The 22,140-nt window shown below is 31.0% G+C and overlaps 1 protein-coding gene across 7 annotated transcripts in view; it reads right to left on the reverse strand.

Moving 5' to 3' along the window:
• The window catches only part of LOC122505579 (RNA-binding protein Musashi homolog Rbp6), a 1,132,030-nt gene that overhangs the window by 780,826 nt on the left and 329,064 nt on the right, over positions 1 to 22,140 (reverse strand). The gene's annotated exons all lie outside the window — the stretch shown is intronic.

A 22,140-nucleotide genomic window follows, 5' to 3' on the forward strand; every position in this document is an offset into this window, starting at 1 on the left:
GTGTAGTACCCTCCACGAAGAACGTTGTGTATAAGCGTACATCTGCCGCTTACAAGAAATAAGCGATCCGTTCAAACGTATATCAACGTTGAAGTTCGTTATGCCGGTTAACCCATAATTAATTTATCGCACAGTCCTCACACTCTTCGTGACAATAATGCCAATCTATATATTCGTAAAATACAACACGCTCCTTGTAACTAAGTTTCAACGCAAGCTATTATTAACTATTTGACGTTTAATTTATTATACCAGGCCATTACTATACTTCATCTTTCACTCTCTATCAAAAACTAAATCATCCAAAATTTACATCTTAACTGAATAAAAATCACCGCTGTAAAATTTTTTAATTTTAAATTAGAAATTAAATCCAATTAAAAATTATAATAAAACTAGTTATTAATAAGAAGAAATAGCTATTAAAAATAAGAAATAGTTATTAAAAAAAAGAAATAGTTATATAAACTAAATAATAAATAAATAGTCATTAACCAAATAAATAACGGTACTTAAAAAGAATAATAAATAAACAGTCATTAAATAAATAAGCGCTGAAACTCTAAGGAAATCATAACGCCCGCATTGATCGTTAAAATTCTGAAAACAAGTTTTCCACTTTCGAGAAAACTTATTCAGCGTGGAATATATATATAGAAGAAAAAAAAAGCACTTAAAAATATTTTATTATTGAAACATCGTGAAGTTAGTTGAGCGAAGATATAATATAGACTTTTCTAATGTACAAGCCATATAATCTTTAGAGTGTGTGGGTTTGTATCTTTTGCTACACTGGTAGATGACAGCTTATTAAGTAGTTAAGTACATGAGTATAAGAAAATAATCTTCCCACGGTTACTACCTCATCTCAACTACCTATATACCAACACCTAATCGGCGTTTAAGCTAATACAAAATCTGTTCCTACCTTAACGTTCATTTAATACTTATTTGTCCTCGTTTCCCTTGCGGAGAAAATTACACACCCATATACTGAGGGGATAAATTCCCGAGCAAAGATTTGTAGCAGAATCATATACAGTACTGCACGAGTTTGGGGTCAATATATGTTTAATTTTCTTCCAGACATGTTGAATCTGAAATTTTTGAAAATTGGTTAAACTTGAAAATTTGAAATTAATTAAATTTGTAATTAATTATTTCAAATGTAAATTAACTTTAACCCCAGACCCCTAACTGGAATATTTACCAAAAAAAAATTTCTTAAAAGTGAGACAGTTTGTAAACTGTGGCACTTTTTAGAAATTTTTTGGTTTCTTATTTTTGGCAATTGTTTACTACATTGAAGGTATTATACCATCCATTATATATTTAAAAATTATATTTCTTCTGGAATTGTCTTCTAATTCCTATGAAATATACTGATCTAACTATTTTTGCGTTCAATATAAGCACTTTTAATGTAAAGTTCAAAATATATATTAACAGAATTAAAATTAGAAAATGAATTGTTTTTATGAAAATTAAATTACATTAAAAATCATGAGCGACGCAATCGAAAATAATTCTAATTTATGAATTACTATCATTTTGAGATTCAATATGGAAATGCTACACCTGAGAACGTCAAGGTCATCACTAGATGGCAGTTTACTCGCTAAAACCAGATTTCTCGCCACCTATAGTGACAATCTTGGCGCCAATATTTGAAAACAAAATTTAAAATACAATATAAAATAGAGAAAATAAATTTTTTTTTACAATAATAGAAAAACTATAAGAAAAAATAACTTTTTAGGCATTTTTTTAAAATCAATAGGGAAAAAAGTAAAATATTTTTCAGTTTTATAGAAAATAATCCGAGGCCTGGAAAATTTTGGTAATATCTTTTCCAAAAAAAGAGGGGGTCAGGATTTAATGTAATATTAGGATAAATGTCCAATAATCGGATATCTTTGTCATTTTTGTGGATTTTTTGTGTGTAACCAAACATTTCAATTTTTCTAACAAGTTTTTATTTCTTAAGAATGTTTTTCTAAAAGGTTATGATTTCTAATATTTATTTTTCTAAAATTTGTAAAATTCCATAAATTTTCTAAGAGTTAAAAAATTAATAACTTAATATTAAAAAATAGAAACTATTTTGTATATTTTCTGTTTTTTAATCACAATTCTGTTTACAAAATTATGAGTTTTATTTTGAAAAAGAGGAAAAAAATTTTATAAAATACTGTTTATTATCACAATTTGTTAACAAAATTCTAATCTTCTTTAAAAAAAAAAATTAATAATTTGCATCATTTTTATACTAAAATAAGCCATTTTTTTAGAAAATTTTAAATATCTTTAGAAAAAAAAATCCTATAATTTCTGTTTGTTAATTACAATTTTTAACTAGATTATTTAAAATTTTTTTTTAAAATATTGCATAATTTCTATTTTTTCTTTAACAATATTTTAACGAAATCTTAAGTATTTTTTTTAAATCAAAAGATTTTCATAAATTTGATTTTTTAATTATATACCTGTTGATGATTATTACAAAAAAGGAATATTGTTAGAAAAAAAAATTTTAAACTTACTTTTATTAGAAAACGAAATTTTTAGAAAGTGACCTTTATTATAAGATAGAAAGTTCGTGTTTAAAAAGTTGTTGAAACATTTTTTTGCAATTAGTTTTCAATATAAGTAATTTTTATAAGTGTCTTTGTTAAAAGTCGTGTAGCTCTTTTATTATTACCACTTTTCTTATATAGAAAATTAAAATAAAAATTTTTATATATAGAAAAAGCCTTCATAGTTTTACATGCATATTTTGAAAAAATCTCAAATCTTCTTAACTTTCTTTAAAAAAATCGTAAAACAATTTATAATTTATAATTTTTTAAAATAAGGTATCATTTTTTTTAAATTAAAAAAAAATTCGTAAGCCACAAAAAATTCACAAAAATGTCCATTTTCCAGCAATTTAACACTTTCGTGCCTCCGAAAAACCCAGAGGATGAATTTTGTTGAAACATGTTATTTGGGGTTTTCTTTGTGGTCGTTAATTACGATTGTGCAATCAGATATTTAAAATTCAAAATTGGCGGATCCAATATGTCAAGTTTTAAGCAAATGCGTACACTTTCTGAAAACTTGTCCGCCATATTGGTTCCGCCATTTTGAATATTTAATATTTGACTTAATAATCGTAATCAGTGATCCCAAAAACATCTGACTGGCAAGTTTTAACAAGTATAACTATTTTTTAAAATCTTTTGAAATTTTATCCTCCATTTTTAATTTTGTAATTTTGAATCCAGATTTATAATCCAATTTTAATCAATTTTTGATTTTATACACATTTTTTAGTATCAATTCGTTGTAATTTGATACTTTTGAATTAACACTGTTCTCTTAGTGACACTTAATTTTTTGTGCCGCTATAGTTAGAATAATTCGAAAATGGTACTTATATAGTCAGGGTTGGACCCTTTGTACAGTCAAGGTTGGACCACCTCTAACTATCAATTTGCCAATGGCCAAACAGTTTAAAAATGAATAAATATTGGCGATAGTGCACTTTGGTCTAACTTAAACTACATTTTTTTGGAAATGTTCCCAACTTTTGTAATTTTAGACCAAGAAATATACAAAGTTCATCAAAAGTGTTTCTCTATTGTAGATCTTTTGAACTGATAATCGAATTGCCTAGAAATATTTTTTTTTTCATGTTTTAAACAAAGTTCAAAGCGTGGTCCAACCTTGACTATGTCCTTGGTAAAAAATCACCTATTTTTCAAAAAGCGTGAAACTCATTCCAAAAGGGGTTTTAGAGGAAAAGAAAATAGAAAAAATGTCCGTATTTTGAAAATTGATATAAAGTTCATTGACATTTGCCTCATGTTTCAATCGACCTTTAGGGAAAACCCTCGGGAGATGAGAACGTGGTGCATCTAGTATAGTGTCTATATATATATATGTGCGAGTGGGTGTGTACATACATGTGTATATAAGACATAAGCACTCTGTAAGCTAGCAGCATAGCAGCTTGCGCGAATGTCAAATTTCCGAGCTTTCGCTTCAAATCACTGTCTAAGTAAACTGTACAGGAACTCGACGGGCTCTTTCTCAGGGATTTCCCACTAGTAAGACTTCCTGCAACCATGCTCTCTTTATTCAAGCTCTTCTCATCCTTTTTCTCCTTCTCCTTCTACTCTCTCTCTCTCTCTCTCTCTTCCCCTCCACCATTTCACCTCTTTCCCGTCGAAAAACGGAGAGACGACCATCTAACTTTGCTTAAGAGACGAGGAGGACGCTTCGGGGATGTTGCGAAAGCTTCGTAGCTATGCCAACGTTCCATACAATTCAAGAGTTTGATGAAAAAGGTATACATAATAGCCTTTAAAATCCTCGCCCTCCAAAACTCTAGTTTAGCTCTCTTTCCACGGGATCACAACGTGCCTCTATCTTGTATACGATTTTATTTACTGGTCCTTTTTTTAGGACCTTTTTTTTAAATCCTTAGATAATTTTTTTACTCTTGCACTAAATGCGTCTTTTTTGTTTTTTGTTCTTTAGAAAATTTTCTACAGGGCTATTTTTTTTAATTTTTTTGTGTTAACCAACTATTTTTGGAATGCATCAAATTAGTTCCATTTGCAATGAATTTAAAATAGTTTTCGTTTCGGCGAATTTTAAAACCCTTTCAGTCGTTTACTAATTTTTTTTCTATTCAAACCCGTTAAATTACGAATTTGAAATTAGATATGAAAATTCAAAATGGTGGATCCAATATGGCGGGCAATAAATTTTGAAAATCAATTGGATTTGCTTAAAAGTTGTCAAAAAACCTTTGTAAAGTTGTAAAACTTTACAGAATTTTACTATTTCTAGGAAATAAAAGGAAAAAAAAATTTAAACAAGACGGGAAAATGTCCAAACATTGAATGGAACTTTTATAAGATCATTAAAGCATAATTAAATTATATTGGCCAAGTAACCTTCATATTGGATCTCCGCCATTTTGAATTTTGAAAATCTAATTAAAGATTCGTAATTAACGACTCTAAAAACCCCCGAGTGACAACTTTCAAGCAAATTAGATTAATTTTTAATTTCATCGTCCGCCATATTGAAGCTGCCATTTTGAATTTTGAATATGGCGTGCCTTTCAAAAAAAAATGCATCAAAGTAGGTAAAAATCAATTTTTTCATTTAGTAATTTTTTTAGAGATTCAAAAATATATTTTCTGCAAAATTACAAATGGATTCTAAAATCTACCAATTTTTAAGAAAATTAAAAATTGAAAAAGAGTCAAAATATTCTCTGATCGATTTTATTTTCTGACTACTGAAATTCCACTCAAAAAATTACTATAAAAACAAATTTTTTTTGAATATTTGAATTATTTTCTTGACATAATTAAAAATATCGGTGTACCCTCCCCTTAAACTTATGATTTATCCTCTAAACTAAAAATTTAAAAATATTTTATACAATATTACAAAAATTTAAGCTCAAATATCAATAAAATAATTATTTTCAAGCTTTATTAAAAAGATCTACATAGGAAATTTTTAAAACAATTAATTTTTTTAAAATTTCTATTTTATGGATTTTCACAATGTGAAATAAAAATCGAGAAAATAAAGAAAATGAAAATGAGAATTTTTTTGCTATCAAAATTGGTATTCAATACCAAAATTAGTTGAGGGGAACACATTGATAAGTCTCCTACTTTTATATTCCCATTTCGAGAAATAATTTGTCACACATTTCCAGTGAAACAAGGAAAAGTTTTCATTAGAGTTGATAGTACCTGTAAATTACTATGTAATTATTAAATAATTTCTCATAAAACTTTGTTACGTGGATATCATTTTATGTTCCGCATATGCATTTAATGAGAAGTTTATGCAGACTCGAATTTAATACCAGATGAAAAGGGAATTTGTTGTACAAGAGATTTCATTTCATATAGAGTAAGCTCCTTTCTTGTAACTACTGTAATACCTGGCAGCACCTGATGGAAAGTGGTTACATTTCTGAGAGTCTAATCACAAAAATTGCTGTTATCAAAAATATTTTTTTTTTCCTCTTTGTTCTTTTTTCTTTATTCCTTTCTTTCTTCATTTACATTTTTATTTTTTCCTATATATAATTTCTTATATAAAAATGTTTTAACATTTTTATTAAAAAAAAGATAAAATGAATAAAAATAATACCTAATAAATAATTATGATGTAGATAAAATAAAAATTTGATTCAATTTATTTTTTTCATATAATTGAAAATTATTTACGAAAACTGACTTTTAAATAAAGTTCACTTTGCGGTAAGTAAAAAAAAGAGAGCGCGCACCTGGATTGTGAATACAGTCTATCGTTAAGATATTTAAAAGTTTCTTTAGCAATAAAGCAAATGCATTCAAAGTTCAGGGGGAAAAAAATTTTCTCTTCCTTTCGCCATAAAACTCTCGATATAAGATCGAAAACCTCTTGATTTCAATGAAAAGAAACTGTGTACATTCGTCGCATCAAAATGTTCGCCTTTTTTTCTCTCCTCTTAAAAAAGTTATTTGCTGCCTTTGTGAAAAAAGCTCTGCATGTTGTAACAAAAATATATATACATCACAAAAAAAGTTTTCTTCTTATATAGAAATGGAAATCGTTTCTTCCAACTCCAGACTCGCAGTTCTTTTTTTTGAATAAAAAGTGAAATTGATCGACAAAAAAAAAATGATTATATTGACCCAGTACAACAAAATGTGTATTTTAGATGATAATAAAAATAATACAAAAGAGAGTTGAAAACAGCTACTTAGAGAAATGATGGTTTGGAAAGAAAGGAGGAAAAATTTTTTGCAAGCGAAGGAAAAATGTGAAATAATCACGTCGAGCGGCCGGGGAAAAAAGGAGAAAATAACACGAGCGAACAATTTGAAAGATTATAGAGCAAAGAGAGGTGGGGGGGAGTGGAGTTTCGTCCTGGTTTTTCAATCGGTCCCCAACATTGTGGATGGTGGTTGAATGCAGTCGCAACTCTTCTCTCTTGTTCACCCTAGTATTTTGTATTCTGCATTTTACCGTGGCGTGGATAAATTTAGCGTAAATAATGCGGGACATTTGCGTTCGCCTGTCGCACTGCAGAGCGCTCGGTAGGTGGTACCTTTCGAAAGGTGGGAATGTTGCTTGTTCTCTATCTCTCTTTCTCTCTCGATTCATGCCCTCAACCTTTGACAATAGATTCAAAAATTTATTCCACAATTGTGAAATAATTCATAAATAAAATTAATTTCATTCCAAAGTTTCTTTCTCGCATAAATCATCATCCAATAGAAATATTTTGTCATAGAGCTAAAACGCAATATTTCAGTGTGGAAATATTTTTCTTATGAATCCTCACATTCAATTCGCTAAAAAGACGGGGAAAAAATAGCGCAATTGCAATCGGATACTTTTCTGCACCATTTCGGTCAAATTCTACTTAAGTTAACTTTTTTTAGTCATTAGGAAAGAAACAATTAATAATTTTTTTTTAGTTAGAGAATTAGGAGACAATTTGCTTGCAATCCTTTTAAGAGTCTTTGTCAAATCTTCGATAGTCTTCTCTTCTTTGCAAAAATGTTCTTATTCATTAATTTAATATTAAATAGCATTATTAAATTAATATTCAACACATCAAAATGGTAAAGTAAAAAATAAAGAGAAAAGTAGTGTAAGGAGCGTAAAGACTTGCTACAGAAACTGTTGCATCCATAAACAGCAGAGGAATGAGTAAATTCGGCAGTGTTCCTGAATTTATACCCAGTAACTCCCACTCCAAACGCTCGCGCATGCGTATTGAGTAATAGCTCGCGTGCTCCATGCGAGTGGCGAATGAGAGTCCCGATATCCCCACTCCTGCGCGTCGTGCCTGCGCGTTCGACGAGACTGTGCGCGAACCGTAGGAGTGGGAGTTCCTGGGTATAAATTCAGGATCACTGCCGAATCCACTCATTCTTCTTCCGTTCACGGATGTAACAGTTTCAGTAGCAACAGTTTTTATCCTCTTTACTCTAATCTCTCTTTATTTTTCACTCTACCATTTTGATTTACTGAATATTAAATTAATATTGCTATTTAATATTAAAATAAAGAAGAAGAACTCTTTCGCAAAGGAGATCAAACTTTTGAAGAATTTACAAAGAATCTTAAAAGGAGCGCAAGCAAATTGTCACCCAATTCTTTAACTAAAAAAAATTATTAATTATTTCTTTCCTAATAACCAGAAACAAATATTATCTATTCTTTTTTTATTAGTCTAACAAATTTTTATTCTACAAAGTATTTATTTACCTTTCTTTCCCAGCGACTAAAAACAAATTTTAATAATTCTCGTTACTATTTTTGTGAAAATTTAAAAACTTAATAAATTATCCCAAAGACCAGTGTAGAGTACAATAATTCAGTACATACAATAAATGAAAATTATAAAAATTAATAAATTATCCAGAAGACAAGGCTGGAGTACAATAATTCACTACATAAAATAATAAAATACAGTGTGACAAAAAGTATTATTCGCAACTACAAACGAGCAAGTAAATTTTAGTTTTACCACTAAACACTAAAAACAGATAATATTATGGAGTGTGACATTACTGTGCATGACACCATTAATCTGCTGGTAAGTCGCATAAAAAAATAGTCCCTATCTCTCTGTTAAAATACACGACACAGTAAAAGCAGACAGTGGATATTTAATTTTAAGAGAAGAGAGATATTTCTATCCATGTTAAATATTAAAATGAAACATGGAATATTTAATTTTAAATGTACGATGCATTCGAATTGTAGAGGGAACAGTTTGTCGCGGTGCAAAAAAAAAAGAGAGAGAGAGAGAGAGATAGCAATGTCGAACATGCGAACCCCTAAACGGCAGCTGAATAGTCGAAGGGGTGGTCGTTGTTTTTACGCGATGATAAGGACTGTAGTTAATGGCGTGTGGACTCTGCAGTAACGGGTTCTGATTTCACCACCATATTATCTTTTCTTCCCTACACTCACTCTCCCCTGTAGCCTTAATGTCTTCTTTCAAACTTTAAAATCGTCCGAACAGATCTTCGAAAGCGTTTTTTTTTTTTTTGAAAATCTGCTTATATACATTTAAAAATTTTCCCTCTCTTTTGCTGTTAACCTAAATCAAATTGATACCAAAATGGTCCACATTTATTAAATTTTCGAAATTATCAATTAACTAAACATCTATATTTAAATATTGAATTACAAAGTTTAAGTAAGTCTCCTTCGTTCAGTTTTTAGATGAAAAAAAAACTAATTCTTAAAATTGATCTTAAATTGAATTTTGCAGATGCTCGCTTTATTCAATGATGAACAATATATACAATGGACTGCATTTCCGTATTAATCATAATGATTACTCGTGCAAAGAGAAATCGATAGTGATATCAAACGGTCGCCATCTTCCCCGATTTCCATGAAAGCAATCGTCTAGAAAGCCAGATATCAAAATGGGGTTCAAAATGAAATGAACGCGCAGTGCTGCTTTTATAAATGTATATGAAGTGATGATTGCTCTTCGATATCCGGCATAAAATCATAAAACATCACGTCTCATGTATTTTTCTATCTTTTTAATCGCAAAAAGATTAACGATCGCCTTCCCTACTCGCAATAGTGATGATGATAATGATAATAATAATAGTTTATTCAGGTTATAAATTAATACTGTGACATTTCTAGAGTATTTGAATATTTAATTTAACATTCCTTTTCATTTTCACTTTCATTTCCAAGAGAAAAGTCGAAACAATAAACTTTCATATAGAATTTATCTAAAAGTAAAGAAATAAAAAAAAATGTTATTCAGACAAATTTGAAAATAAGTGAAAATAAAAAGTTTATATCTGCGAAATTAATTTTCGCTACAATTCTGTTTATTCTGTCAATTAAACCGAATGCTATTAGTTTTCCAAACGTTTTCATTCACAGAACCATTGAAATAAAGAGGACATTTAAATGTATCACGACTATTTCAGGAGTTTGGGGAATGTCTATAATCCTGTTATCAGAAAACTGCCGGTGTGCGTTAGCTTGTAATGAGCCGTTACATCGTTGATCATGCTCTGAATGTCTGATAACACTCGCAGCATACAGTAAAGTTGCACATTTATTTCCAAATGTTTGAAATATTTTTCAAAAATTCCTTTAATTTTTATCTACTCATAAATAAAAAATCCCCAGTAGATAAAAATACCACAAATAGTCTGTAAGCTTACAGGAAACTTGCGATAAGTTTGCATTACAAATTTCCCATAATTTTAAAAATTACCTGTAAGAGAATAGAATAACTAAAAAAAAATTAAAAATCTCATTAATCACGATTTATTTAAAACTGATTACACTTGTTTGAAACTACGACAATAGGAGAATGTTGTGTGTACTCTAGAGGAGTTTCAATCCGCACAAGAAAGTGACAAACATATATAGTTATATAAACGATAAATGGATTATACTCGAGGGATTAAAGAAAAGTACAGCAACCATTTGTGGGAAGTAGATGTTGACTCAAAGAAAAGAGGAATAATCTGATGAAAGGAGGAAAAAGAAAATCTCTATGTATGTACAACTGTTGACTTTATCTACGCAGAGAAATTGATCAATCAGCAAACGAAACTGGAACTTAAATGACTTGTTCTTATATAGGCAATCAAATAATACCACTTAGGAAATTACAATCTTTGATTCAAAAAAGAAAAAGAATATCCTCTTTACAAATCTTATTCATCAAGTAACTTAAAAGAATTTTTTCTCTCCCTCTCATTTTAAATTTATTTTCAAGTTTTTTACAAGCTTAAAAGGAAAAATTTTTTTCGATCAAGTCCAATATTATCCATTAGGGAAAATAAACTTGAAAAATAATCAGCTAATTGCACAACAGACTCTTGTGATGTTCTTAAAAAGTTTAACAAGTTAAATAATTATATGAAATGTATCGTTTCCAATAAAGACCTTGTACAAAAAGGGCAGTTATTGGGAAAAATTTTCAAACTTTTTCATTTCTCTCCCTCTCTCTTTTAGTTTGTTTTCAGTCACTTTCTCATTTCATTCTAAGTTTCTCTTTCTTTCTCTCTGTCTCTCTCTTTTCCTCTCTATCAGTTTCGTTCAATACTTTAAATCTGGGGAAACTTTCTTAAAAGACCAAATTGTCCCTTACTGTTCACGTTTCCTTCTTTTGACAAGTTCAATAAGAGATAACAATCGAAACTGTCGTTTTATGAGCTTTTTTGGGGCTATATCAACTTCCTGTTCCTTCACTTATTGAAATTTGTAATAATTTAATTATAAATTCAAATTCAAATTTAATTAATTTAATTTAAAATTATTTAAATATTTGGACCTTGGACTAAATGGGTTCTAGGAGATCCATATTTGATCCGCCATTTTGAATTTTTAAAAAAGGTCTTCAGATTCGTAATCAGCGACTCAAATAACCCCTGGATACCAAATTTTATACGAATTCTTAAACAATTTTGAAACTTTGTCCACCATATTAAATCCGCCATTTTGAATTTTTTAAATCAGACTTCAGATTCGAAATCAGCGACCCCAAAAACCCCCGGATATGAATTTTTATACGAATCCATAAAATATTTTGAAAAGTTGTCCGCCATATTAAATCCGCCATTTTGGATTTTTAAAATTAAACTTCAGCTTCGTAATCAGCTACTAACAGTCAAAAACTCACTTAATATTATTAAAAATGATTACCAGAAGGTTTTTGGAGCCGCTGCTTACGAATTTGAATTTAAATTTTAAAAATCTAAAATGGCGGATTCAATATGGTGGACAACTTTTTAAAATATTTTATGGATTCGTATAAAAATTGATATCTAGGGGTTTTTGGGGTCGCTGATTTCGAATCTGAAGTCCGATTTAAAAAATTCAAAATGGCGGATTCAATATGGCGGACAAATTTTTAAAATATTTCATGGATTCGTAGAAAATTTGGTATCCAGGGGTTTTTGGGGTCGCTGATTACGAATTTGATGTCCGATGTTTAAAATTCAAAACAGCGGTTCAAATATTGATCCTCTAGAAGCCATTATTGTCGAAAATTATCTCATTTTTAAATCTTTGAAATATTTCGTTGAAATCATATTAAGAGAAAAATTTTTGACATTTGGGATTTAATGGTTTGAATTCTAAATGCCCCTTTGGACTAAATAACTTGATTAAATTCTGTGTAAATTTTTTCTTAATAGTTCCATTAGAGGAAAAGAATATCAAATAGCATCAACATTCGCGAGGATTTTGAGACCCTGAATATAATCCACAATTAATGTTTTATTTCATTTTAAATGAACACTATTTTCAGTAGTGTAGAAAGGAATTGGGAATGGTTTTTTACTGATATAGAAAACGAGGTCACGAAATGTAAGTGCCAAATGATCTAACTAGTACAATTAACAGAAACGTGTTAGGATAGAAATTAGACACACGAAGAAAACAGGTCACGTATACGAATGGAATGATTCACCAAATGGTCGATAATACCGAAATAAATAGATTCGAAATTTATCCGCGCAGTTATCCAACAAAATTTCTTTTTGTTTAAAAGTATAATAATAGTTACACAAATTATATTTTAGGAGTGAGGGAATTAATCAAATTTTGCAAAAGCAATTTGCAATTTCGCTTTAAAGCGTGCATTGTACATATACTAGAATTATAGCGTCTAGTTAATATTACTATAATTTATAGCGCGCGCCATTATACGGTTAATTAAGTAGGTGATTACAGTGAAAGTTAATTATGTTAATTAATATGTGCATTTGTGAGTAATTATTTAGAATAATACAATTCTCTATGCTTGAGCACAGGGCCAAGGGGTGATTATTTTTTTTTTTTTTGAAAATTGGTCAACACCTATTTATCCAATTTTTCGTTTTCCTTGTGTTCTATTTTTCACAGGATATTAAGTGTGTCAGTTCATCAATCAAACGTGATTTAAAGCGTGATTTTTTATAGTGTCAAACTCCATCCAGTTATTGTCCATCACTCAAATATTTACACAGTGATGTATTTAAAAAAAAAGAATTTAATAGTTAGTTTTGTTAATTACTTTTCACACTTACTAGAAATGGTGTGGTCCATTTAGAGGACAATAAAAGATCTCCAAATGTAATTGAACACAATTTACCTGAAATCAGAAAAAAAAGTTTTTGTTAGACAATATTTGTTGCAATTAGAACAGTAGAAGTGGGAGTACTCGTAAATAATACAATAGGTTCTGGAAAATCAGAGATAAGTGATGCCGAAACGGAATTCAGAAGAGAGGGAGGGAGAAATAAGGCATGCTGTTAATATGCAGAGACCGAGTTCCCGTACGAGGAGAGACCGCTTGAAAACACCCTCACGCATAATTTATGCGGTACTACGTTTCGACTATTGTTCCTTTACAATGAATCGACCACTCCTTTCGAGCTTCCTCAGGGATCTCCTTGGGATAAGAATATCAAACGATCTCGACTAAGAGAGTGCTTTCGTTAGTTTACACTAAATATCACTTTCATTCCAAGTTCAAGTCACGTAACAAACTCCAAATCTACAATCAATGCTGTTACTACTTTTCACTCGTGTTGCAAAACTTTATTTCTTCAATTTTTTTTCCCTCTATTTTTATCCAACTTCTCCTAATTTTTTCTCTCCTTTTTTTATACTTAAAAATATTAAAAAGTAATTTACATTTTCCCCTTTGCGAATTTTTCTAAAAGTTCTTTATCCATTTCCATTTGTAAAATTGTGAAAAGTATTTATTTCCCTTTGTAAAATTTCAAAAAGCGCATTTGGTAAAAAATAATTCTCCCTCAAAACTATTGAGCTTGACCCAAAGTTCCCTAAAACTGGAACGATGCTCGAAAGTATAATTGTCATCTCTTTTAAAGTTTCGGGTAAGAGAGGGAATTCATTGAATGGAATGAAGCTTGGACCGGAAAAGACGATGCGAGAGGAGGGAATTTCTCTCTCTATATATATACATATCTCATGGCCGAATAATAGTCGCATCCTTTCAAGTTTCGTCGTAGTTTCGGGCATTAATTGATGCAAGCCTGCAGTTCGAAAGATCGTTCGCAGTTGTCGTAATTTTCCTTGGGAACCAGAAGTTACCCCCTGGCTTGATAATGATTCTAGATTAGTTCCTGGCTGTCCCAGATCTCATACCCCAATCTCTCCGTCACTCTCTTCAAACTATCCGCCTCCTTTCATGCGCAAAGTTTTGCGAATATCTACGTCGAAAGCCTTGCCTTCATCCCTCCATTACTCCCGTCACCGTCACTCCCGCCTTCAACCTCATTTTAGTTGCTTATTCAAAAATTAAAATTGATGAAGCGCCCGTCGATCGAGCGTCACTTGTCATTTTTTTTAATATTCTCCAAATTAAGGAACTTCTTTGTTCACTATTTTATGATCCCATTAAAAATGGTGGATAGTTTTTGCAAATCATTTGCGAGTGGTGATATTCTTTCGGTATTATTATTTAGCCTTTAAGTAGTATATTCATTCTTTTTTATTTAATTTTTAATTGTAAATAATAGCTTAGAATTGCTCATGGAAATATTTTTTTAATTCTGTTTCTTACTTTGATGAATAGTGGGGGTCGATTCTGTAACTTTTCTACTTCCCACTCTCACTTCCTACTCTCCCTTTCCACACTCACTTCCCACTTCCACTTTCCACTCTCACGTCCCACCCTCACTTCCCTCTTCCCAATCTCACTTTCACTCTCACTTCCCACTCTCACTCACCACTTCCACTTTTCACTCTCACGTCCCACCCTCACTTCCCTCTTCCCAATCTCACTTTCACTTTCCACTCTCACTTACCACTTCCTACTTCCACCCTCACTTCCCTCTTCCCACTCTCACTTTTCGCTCTCACTCACCACTTCCACTTTTCACTTTCACGTCCCACCCTCACTTCTCACTCTCTACTCTCACTTCCCATTTTCCACTCTCACATCACACATTCTACTCTTACTTCCACTCTCACTTCCTCTTTCCACTCTTACTTTCCACTTTCACGTTCCACAACCCACCAGCTCTTCCTCTTTTCACTCTCATTTCTCACTTCCCACTCTCACTTCCTACTTTACAGACTCACTTCCCACTCTCACTTCCATTTCCCACAATAATTTCCTACTTTGTGGAGTGTGAGACAGGAAAGAGAAAGTGGGAAGTGAGAATAAGAAGTGTAACTAAGAATGTGAAGTTAGAGTGGAAAATGGAAGTGAGAGTTGAAAGTGGAAGTAGGAAGTGATGGTGGGAAGTGAGAGTGGGAAGTGAGAGTGGGACGTGAGAGTGGGAAATGAGAGTGGGAAGTGAGAGTAGGAAGTGAGAGTGGAAAGTGAGAGTGGGAAGTGAAAGTGGAAAGTGAGAGTGGGAAGTGGAAAAGTTACAGAATTTTAAAGTAAAGTCAGAAAGAGTAATTATACAATTATTTAAAATTTCAAATTCACATTTTTATTTTTATTCATTTATCCTTATTTCCTTTTAATATTTATTTATTTTAGTTATTTATTTATATTTATTTTTTTTTATTTTTACTTACAGACTATATTTAAAAATAAACGGTAAACTGGTGTAATGTCCGTCCGGGATTATACACTGCTTATAAATTGCAAGCACAAAAAAAAACTTTAGTTTTTATAAGAGATGCATTAAAAAGAATTATTATACCTTTTATGTATAAAACAGAAATATTTTTTTAATATTTTATATACAAAACAAAGTTTTATTGAGGAAAAATCTTGGGGGATTATCCCATCAAGTTGTTTAAACCTCACGCGCATAAAAACCTAAAGTGTTATTGTAACACTCGATCCGGTGCTAAAATAACCTTCAAAAATTATCTCTAGAGAATTGTTTTAGCACTTGAAACTGGATACTTTATAGTGCTTCTCTGTTTCACTAAAAAAAAAAAATCGAGCAATCAAGAAAAAAATAGTAAACTTCCCAACGTCAGCATTTTTTTCCAATCTACTTTTTCCAAAAAGCTTGGAAAACAAAGAGTAATTTTTAAAAAAAAATTTCTATTCTTTTCATAAGTAATGAATAAAAAATTTTTAGACAGAAATTAATTTTCAAAAAATCAAATGAAAGACATGGAAATAAATTTGATGTTAGAAAAAATTATCTTGTTTTTAGGCGTAAATTTTTTGTTTGTCAGTAAAGTAAAAACTGATGCATTGGAAAAAACAACGCCTCCCCTCCTGGAATTCAATTAAAAAAGTTTTTAATTTTAAAAAAGCAGGGTAAAAAATAAATAAAAATATTTACGCTCTAATTTATAGACAATATTTAAGTTTCCTTGTAACTCTGCTATCCGCAGACGTTTTATATCTATGAAGAAACTTTGAATTTTAAAACTCTGGATTTGTAGTTTTCAGAGTAAAAATAAAATAACTCTTTTAAGGTACACTGCGCTGTTTATACTGTGGGCGCGCACATACACGAAATTGAAAAGCGGTTGAATATATAGTGAGTGACTCGAGCTTTGCCAATGAAAGCAGAAATAAAATATTTGAAATAGACATCAATAGGAGAGAAAGAGTATAATAAACTGACAAGCAGACAGAAAAAAGAGGGAGAGAGAGAGAGAAAAAGAAAGTTCATTGGCAATGGCTTTTTTAGTGGTCGCGCCCTCTAATCCATCGATAGCCATAAAGGTACAGTATAGGTCTCACTCCCTTTCTCTCTCTCTCACTCTCTCTCTCTGGTGGTTTGAAAAAGGCCCGTCCGACAGGAGACGCATTACATTTGGCAGCTATTTCACTCAGCGAGATTAAGCTTATTTTCGCTAGACGACTCAGCCTGCCAGAATCACTTCGGCTACACACTGCCGTTTCTCTTTGCGAACCATGGCTAATCATAGATATCTTTCGGTACCGATCTGGATGGGAATTTCCGGTGATAGGATCCGCGCGCGGTTGGCTCCAGTCGGCGAAAATAATTCCGCGGATGGATATATGAAATCAAGAAGTGACCTCAAAAAAAAAAAAAAAAAAAAAAAAACAGTAGCTGCATTCTGTATCTTTAGATAACGTTTGGTTACCACATATTCGAAATGTAAATTATAATACGGAAGAATATCCTATACTTTACGGTTGCTGGTCACTTTGTACATGTTAACATTTTTCAGACAAATTTTTTATGCAGTGTTATCAAGTATATTTTTGTTATTTTGTTTCCTTCATATCTGGATGAGTTCAACAAAAAATATTATAGCTCAGAAATTCACCTTAAAACCCTTTTATCTGCCGAATACTTGTCACTGTTCAACTGTTCTGCTTGGTCTGTGTCCGAATGGACTGATAGCGCCAATGATAGAGAGCACAACTCATTCCTCGGTCTCAAGTGACCGTCGCCCTATTTTTAATTTTTAATATAATTACAAATATAATTTATGTACGGGTATAATTATCAGACTTATCCGGTTAGCAGCCGATAATGGAGATAAAATTTTTTGGCAAATGTGACGTTATCAATACGAATCGCATAATTTGCACAAACGTTGTGTATGTGTGAGATAGTATGACTGTGTTTGTACTGAATGGGACTGTGGATTGGTTGCAATTCAGAGGGTTGGGGTTTTTGCCACGAAAAGGATAGAGCGAGTTGATGCTTGAGAGAGAGGAGCGAACAACAATACCGGTAAACGAACCGACGATAACTCCCGACAACCCCTGCTGCATCTTCAGCAGCCTCTGCTACACTCGAGATACAAGATACTGTCCTCTATACGATCAAACTCTCTCTCTCTCTCTATCTATATATATACACAATGCCGTCTCATGGTAACACATGCACTTGCTTATTCTGTGTGGTTATCCGCACTTGTTACATATTGAAACCCGTATCAAGGATCCGCTTCAAAACCTGTTCCACATTCCCAAATAACTTGAAATTTCAAGAAATCATTTACAATTTTGGTTTTCTGATAATTAAAATAGAAGATAAATACAAAATCTAATTTTTGAGAATAATTTAAAAAGTAAAGATCTAACACTCTTATAACAAACCTTATTTAAATTCCGAAATTGATTTCTTACTTCTGGATCTATCTACTCTAAATTATAAAGGGTTCAAATAAATAGTTTTGATATCTAAACTTTAATTACTGACAGTAATTTATTGTACAATTTACATACAATGATATAATTGAATATTCACAAACTGCAATTCAAAATTTGGTGTAAATTTAATTTATCTCGTCTTATGCATTTCGGGAAGTGGATCACCTCTGACATTTATGTTTGATTAAGAGAAGGAAATACCCATGGGTATTTTATTGAATGGTTGCATTACATGGTTTCCTTTATTCGGTGATTCGTGTCAAGCTCCTCGCTTCACGTGCACAGAGGGTTAGTCTCACTATATACTGCGGTTAGGATACACAGCAAGAAATGACGGGCGCTTGCAACTTTAATAACACACAATCGATCCACACTGCACTATAGAATCTTTACTATAAACCTACAGACCCAGGGAATTGTACATATAGTTTAGCAAGAATATTAGAAATTGTATCAACAATGAAATTGTATCAAACATCAATTAAATAATATTCAAAAGCTATTTAGGTGAAATTCTGAGCTAACATAATTTAACAAACTTAAATTAGAAACTAATGAAAACTAACAAAAAGTGGATTTCTTTTAGAGAAGTACATTTATTTTCTGATAGAAGTACATTTATGTTTTAAAAATACAACTTTGAAATTTTCTCTCTTCCCGGAAATAATTAAAGAGCAAATTTACAGTGGACGAAAATTCTACCCGAGGGATAATTATAGACACTATAGATACAAGCATTAGTGGTATTAATTATTTAGATTCAGTGAAATCGAATCGCATAATGTATGCAAACTACGGAATTGAAATATAGTTAGTTCTCTTTTTTAACTCTATGTAGTTTGTGTGATATCAATTCGTCGATATTCACCTGTACAGAAAACCTACTGATTTAGAGATGGAGAAAGAGAAATACAATCCAGGACTATCTAAGAATAGAATTAGATTGCACGCTTCCGCTTTCTATAGACATTTTCCGTTTATCTTGAAGAGCAGAAAATTCAATAATTCGCATTATAGAACAATGTAAATGCTATTGTTTTATGATTTCATCTTCCTTTCTTTTTTCTTCAAATTTCGCTTATCTGAAAATTTCATAAGCGAATTCCAATTCTGGAAATAGTATTACTATTTATGGAAAATCTTTATTTGTAGCCGCCACGAAAAAGATAGTTATTATTGCAAGGAAGTAGTGTTACAATATTTACTATAATGTTATAATAACAGTAATACTTGTACTGAATCCAATAAATATTGTTATGATTTGATGCTTTTGTAGTTAAAAAAGAACACAAGGAATATAATTTTGATACACAATTTCCTAAAAGGGGATGTATAAATTAATTGCCCTAACCTTTGGTTGTCGAAATCAAACATTATATGTATCTAAACAGTTCATGCGCTGTAGTTGTTCATAACTCTTGACTCGATTGCATTGAATCCTCTCCTTCAGACGCTATCTAAATTATATTGGAGGCAATGTTTATTAAGCTCATTAAATGTTCTGTCAACTTGTACCAAACGAGGTCATTTATTCTCCAACAGCGATTAATAACTTCTTTGCCCACAACAAGACACCTATTAGAACCAAATTCAGCTTCAAGATGTGAGTTTTATTATTTTCTTGTTTATGATACTGAAATTATTCCCAACTAATCAAATGATCACAAATGAACGATTTATAGAAAAGAAGACCATTTTTATAATCATCAAAAATGACAAATGAACAGTGTACAAAAAAATAGAGAGAGAGAAAAATTAGAGACAATTTTTAAGAGGAACAAAATTGTTTTTGGAATTATCGAGTGAAAAGACTGCGTGAGACTTAAGAAGACGAATAAAGGGAATGAGAGAAAAACGAGGGCTTTAATTAGCGGCAATAATTAACGCGCCATTGTATACGATGCGGAGCCTGTCATGTATATGGCGTGCTTAAACGTTCGATATACGTTTAATTTGTAACGCGACTACACGACAATATGCTTTCATAGCTTCTTTCAAGGGGGGGGACACGTTTAATTTGTCGGCCCCAGTCATTGTCATATATATGTATATACGTTCGAAACACCATCATACAGGCATGTTTGTTTAATTACTCTTTCCCACGAGTTGCTTCCGCGTTAATTATAACCAGTAATGTCAATAAAATCTAACTCTTCTTCATAACTTCCACTTAAAATGAATGTATACTTCATTAACAGTAATGAAAAATTCAAACCCTTAATTATTACATCAAAAAAGAAATGTATTTTTCTTTTATACAAAAAAGCATTTTGTTTTAAACAAAAAAGTATTTTTTTTTATGATTTTAGTAAGCTTGTTTCAATTACAATTTTTTAGTGGGTACTTTAGCAAGAACCCTAATTACCACTAGACCCAAGTTTTTAGTTTGTGCGCTGGTAATTAGCACAAACTATTGGGAATTTTGTCATTAAAAAAATATTCCGTAAGAATAGCTCAGAAATACACCTTAAAAACCCTTAACTAATGTCTCCTACTTTGCTGATTGGCACTGTTCACCTGTTCTGTTCGCTCTGCGTCCTGTTAGACAACTAGCGACATTGCCTGAATGTAAAACTACTCTTCGGGCAAGTTCGTAATCACTCGTGTCACGACACACCTGCCACGAGTAAATACGAACCTCTTTCGACCATTTGCAAACTTAGAATAAAATTAAACAAATTGCTCAGAACAATAAACCCGAAAACAAAGAATCACTTGTCTGAAAAAATACTGATTCTAGTTCCTTTTTCCAATGGTAGCTAAAGACAATTAATTAAATTGACTAACTCGGAAAGATTTCCCGAGTCAGTGGCTTTATTTTCTTTCGTTTATAAACATCGCGACAGTAAAAGTGTTAAAACCGAGAAAAAAAAGTGGTACTGGAGAAGATAGGACGATTTAGAAGCGGGCAGGGATTAGATTCAGCAAAAAAAAAAAAAAAAAAAAAACGGAAAAACAAAAGAAACAAAACAAAAACAAAATGTGTATCGTAACTTTACAAAATAGCAAGGCATGCGCCAGATTTCTTCGACCAGCTTAGGCGCTCATTTACGTACGTAAATAAACGTAAACCGCGCTTCCGAGCCACGATAAGGATTCGCCACACCTAGGAAATTATCGGCCGTTACCCTAAGCCCTTCGTAATGCGTTTACAGCGCATGTTGGTTCGAAGTTATGGTAACGATCTCTGTACGACGTGGGGCTGTAATTTCTTTTGCTCTTTAAACAATGGATTTTAATGTAAAATTTTCCCTTTCAAAATATGTAAACGAGGCTTTCTATACTATAACATCTGTAATGCTGCTTGTTGCCCAGTGTTAACTACTGACAAATAAATAATAATAAAGAAATAAAAATATAATTAATTCTATAATAATAATCATTGATTATTAATATAATCAAAGTTGCATATTAATATAATTGTAGTAAAAGAATATATCAATAAACTTGAATTATAATTCTATTTAAATATTTTAATATAATTGAATTCAACTGAAAATAATAATGAAATGCGACTCCTTGTCGTTTAACGACTTGCTGGCGTTTATCATTGGATTTTGCGTTCGGGAACCTATCGCAACCCATGTGGAAAATAATAATGGAAGACTATACACAATATATTATCTATACAGTTTTTGTAACGATCAACTATAAACGTAAAACTGTACCGTTACTACCTCGTATCTGTGTAGTAAAACTATCTAGTTTTACTGTCTAGTTTCTTTGTAACATATCTATACAGAAAAGTCCTAGTTTAAGTAGAATTAAATTAATTTTTTTAATAATAACAATAATATAGTAATACCTACTAATAATAATTATTATTATTACAATAACAATAAGAACAATATAATAATAACGATAATTAAAATTATAATAATAGTAAAATAATAATAATTGTTATGATTATTTTACTACTATTATGATAATAATAATTATTGTTCTTATTGATATGTAAATTTTTATTTTTAGTAAATTAAGTAATATTATCAATTATTTCTTTTTTTATTTTTTGTAAGTAATATAGTTTTTTGCAGGAATACAATTATTATTTAAAA

This window comes from Leptopilina heterotoma, unplaced genomic scaffold (genome assembly GCF_015476425.1).
Source record: "Leptopilina heterotoma isolate Lh14 unplaced genomic scaffold, ASM1547642v1 Lhet_36, whole genome shotgun sequence".
NCBI classification, from domain to species: Eukaryota; Metazoa; Arthropoda; class Insecta; order Hymenoptera; family Figitidae; genus Leptopilina; species Leptopilina heterotoma.